Below are 4,124 nucleotides of genomic sequence, written 5' to 3' on the forward strand. Positions count from 1 at the left end.
GCAGTGACTTGAGCAATGAGCCCAATGGAGAGAACGCCTGCCCTTACGGGGCCTGGATCCTAATCAGGAAATCCGAAATAGACAGGCAAGGAGACAAGTATAAAGTATGTTGGGAAATTGTGGATCACGGGAAGTGCTACCCAGATAAATAGAGCAGGAGAAGATGGAGAGGAAGGAAAGGAAGAGGTCAGATCCAGTCAGTCCTCTGCTGAAAATCCTCCGGGCTCTGCGTTTCACCCTGGGGCAGAATGCTTTAAATATTGCACCGGGCAGGTCCTCCTTGACCTGACCCCGCTCCCACAACCTCTCTCGCCCCATCTCCTGCTTCTCTTTCCCTCTGCCGCTTCACCAGCTGCGCTGGCCAAAATGCTGAGCACAGATTCCTCCACATGGGCCGGTCCTCCCCAGACACCTGCGTCCCTAATTCTTCCCCTCACTCAAGTCTTTGCTGAGATCTCGTCTTCTCAGTGAGTTCTATCCTGAAGGTTTGATCCTGAAGCCTACCCTCCGCCCCCACCCCCAATGTCTTTTACTCTCCTTTGTTTCCATAGCTTATGGTCCAGCTGAGCCCATAATAAACGTATTATATATATCGGCATGCTATTGTTTCCAAAAGCCTGCACCTCCGTCCTTCTGAGCCTGCCCCAGGCTGCGGAGCCCCCACGCCTGCACCAGCAGAGGGAGAGCCCTAAATTCCTAGGAGCTTGTGACCCTGTGGACAGTCGTTGGTCGGTGGCTGATAAGAGCCAAGCTGGGAGAGTCCAGCTCGGGGCCTTCAGGTAGGATGATTGCAAGATGTAAGGACGCTCTGGAGTCTGCAGGCTCCAACCACAGCATGCTCGCGGGGATTTCATGTGACATTGCGTCCTGAGCTGGCTTTTCCCCTCCTCTGTTCTGCTTCCCCTACTCCACTCTTGGTTTCTCCTGGGAGCATTTTGACAAATCGCTTGACCCAAATCTTCATGTCGGGATCTGCTTCTGAGGAGCCCAAGCGGGAGGATGGAGCTGACCTCTGTGAGGAGCACGGTGGTGTCCGATGAAAGGGAGAGAAGGCAGGCTGTCTGGTCAGATTGGTAAATTTGGGAGTGGGAAGATAAGGATGCCTTCTGGGTGTTTCTATTATCTCAGTCGTGTCCAGCTGGCAGGGGAGGGATGCTGGATTGCTGGGGAGAAAGGAGAAGGTGTGAAGAAGTCATCTGGGAAAGCCAGAGAATGAATGTTTTGGAGAGACTGCTAGGCAGTATTGCTGGATTTTCTCCAGCCACGTCAGCTGCTTAGACTTAGAGAAGCTGGGGGTTGGTCTTAACCAAGGTTACTTACCTGATTTCCAGGTAAGTAAGCTGGAGGGGAAGAGTTTAAAAGGTGTTAGGGTATAAGAAGGAGGCTCTGATGGTAAGGCATGGAACCTTTGCTGGGGACAGAAGGAAGGGAGGATGACGGAGGGGCAGCCTAGCAAAGAGGGTCAAGACTATAGACTGTGGATCCTGATAAAGGGCAAGAACTGTCGGCACAGCGGGTGTAGGCCGTGGTGATGGGACGTGGTGGGCAGACAGCGGCGCGCCTGGAACTCAGTTTGTGGAGGTGAGGAGGAGGCAGTAGTGTCGGGGGCGAAGGGAGACCAGCAGTGGGTGGCTGCCCTGGGGTAGAGCGCAGGATCCCTGGCTCTTAGAGCTTTCCTTGTCTCAAGGTTAATAACTGAACGTTTAGGTTTCTATACATTTGCTTTGATTTTTTGAGACCCTAGCAAGGAAGTAAGGGGGAGGTGACAGAACTACACTTAAAAGGTTGCCCCCGCCCCATTCCCCCGTCACGAATCTGTCCACGCTGTGCCCTGGAAGGCAGCCACCACCCCCTCCCACACACCCCTGGACACAGCAGCTTTTGGGTGGCCCAAGAATTTCTCTTAGTTTTTATGTTGGTTCCTTGGATCCGTGATCCCTAATTTCTGTAGTTTTCTCCGAGTTTGGTTTTAATGGAAGGATCCATGAGCCTGGGACTTGTTCTCGACCCGAATAGACTGAGCAATTTCTCTGCACGCTCCCTCTGAGTGCCAGGCCTGCGTCTCTGCTCTCCTCTCATTTCCACGGTAGTTCAGACTTCTAGAAGGAGATTCCTCTCCCCTGCTACAAATAGCTGGCGCTGCCAGGTCCCACGCAGGTTACCCGGGGGGTCCTGAGTCTTGGCCTCCAAGTGCTCTGACTGGTTCTTTATGACCGTGTGACACCAGCAAGGACTTGGAATCTCTTTCATCAGCATCTCTAAGGCACGCTTCACTTCCCCCAACATACACGTGTGTGCACACACACACGCACACAGACCTCCCCACGCAAACACACACATGCATGCAAACGCTTGCACAGACACACGGTCTTGCAGGCATCTAGCACAATGCAGGGAATCAATTTCCAATGCAGAAGCATTGGGCAGGATGGCTGGACAGTTGAGCACAGGTTTGGAAGTCAAGAGAAATGGACGCTCACCCTGACTCTCTCTCCTGGTGTTCTAGGAGAGGTGTCGTCTGTGCCCTGGATCCTCAGCCTCTGTGATGCAGGATCATATAACTTTTTCCCCTGAAGTCTTGAGCATCCTGGGTAGGAGGGGGAGGACAAGGAGATGCTGGCAGGAAGTCCTTTTCTGGATCAGGTTGTAGCCCCAAGACAGAGCACGTGGGTTTCCCCACCGAGCCAGGCAGAAGGGCCACCATGTGACTGTGACAGCCAACCTCCAGGGGTCTCTGGGAGCCCTTTGGGCTTCTCTGAAGATATTTTTCCTGTCCTCCTACCAAACCTGACCCGGGGATTAGTAGGATGCTTATTGTAAAGATCTCTTTCTTCTTTTGAATATGTACCCATCTAATATAGCTTTCACTGAAAATTTATGTCCAAATGGCTAAAGTTTCTAAGAACCTAGTGAATATGGCAAATCCCTCTTCACAATCAACAGTTTCAGCAATGGAGTTACTTAACGTGGCTCAGAGAAGTGGTGAAGAGTTTCTGAGGTTAGCTTTGCCTCCTGCCCCCAACAGAGCAGTTGGCACCATCGTGAATTAAGTTTTTCTCCCACAGCATCACTGTATCTCATAGCATAAGTTGGAAATGATGGGGGAACCCCAATTTTCTCTTAAATGAAAAAGACTTGCCCATTCCTGGCTCGTCTAAATGTACAGTATGTATGATTCTCGTTTTTTGTTTTGATTCAGGAAGATTTGCCCTGAGCTAACATCTGTTGCCAATCTTCTTTATTTTTTATGTGAGCCGCCACCGCAGCATGGCCACTGACAGACGAGTGGTGTGGTTCTGTGCCTGGGGACTGAACCCAAGCTGCCAATGTGGAGCCCGCAGAACTTCACCCAGTAGGCCCTTGGGGCTGGCGCTGTATGATTCTCTATTCACCACCAGCAGCATGGTCTCTTCCCTTTGCCCATATCAACTGTAAGTATTGTATCAACTGAATGTATTTTTCCAATATTTATCCAGGTATCTGCATAGCCAACTCTCCATTATCCATGGTGCAGGTCAACTGTGTTCTGCGGGCATCTCTCCATCCCCTCAGCCTCCCCTCAGCCTCCTTCCAGCCCCCACAGCGCCCTGTGTTGGATGTCTACTTGCACATGCCTTCCCAGAGGGCCAGCCATCCTGAGAGAGAGGGTAATGTAAAGGGCTGGGATGTGGAAGGAAGGAGGACATAGGGGCTGGTTACCCACCATCTTGGACTAGTTTCATTATTTCTCCTTCCTCCTTGTGGATAATTGAAGTGTGAACACATGTTCTCAACATGTTACCTCCAATCTTGCTGAAACGCCCTGGACTACATATTATGTCCAGATTAATTTCTTCCCCCAGCCTGATGTAGAACCATGAACCGAGAGGTACATAATATGTGATATATTTTACAGTAACATTCAGGAAACTTGTCTACCATTGAAAGGTTCATTTCGAGTTGTGTTAATCGAAGGCAAGTTGACTCATTTGTCCACGACAATGCCCTCATTTCCCTTTGAGCAATTATCAAGTGTGCTTGACGCAGAGCAGCTGACCTTCGAATACAAGGCTGGGCTGGGGGTGGGGTGGGCCTGGACTGTCAGTGTGGATTTGGCAGCATGAGTTGCTCCAAAGAATCCTGAT

The 4,124-nt window shown here is 50.9% G+C and overlaps 1 long non-coding RNA gene across 1 annotated transcript; it reads left to right on the forward strand.

Moving 5' to 3' along the window:
• The first annotated feature begins 606 nt into the window (after positions 1–606).
• Positions 607–3,641, forward strand: LOC124243962 (uncharacterized). The gene is made up of 3 exons (XR_006889820.1): positions 607–1,581; positions 3,255–3,431; positions 3,515–3,641. It is a non-coding gene; the product is annotated as an uncharacterized LOC124243962 (long non-coding RNA).
• Positions 3,642–4,124: the final 483 nt, after the last annotated feature.

Source organism: Equus quagga, chromosome 8 (genome assembly GCF_021613505.1).
Source record: "Equus quagga isolate Etosha38 chromosome 8, UCLA_HA_Equagga_1.0, whole genome shotgun sequence".
In the NCBI taxonomy this organism is placed as follows: Eukaryota; Metazoa; Chordata; class Mammalia; order Perissodactyla; family Equidae; genus Equus; species Equus quagga.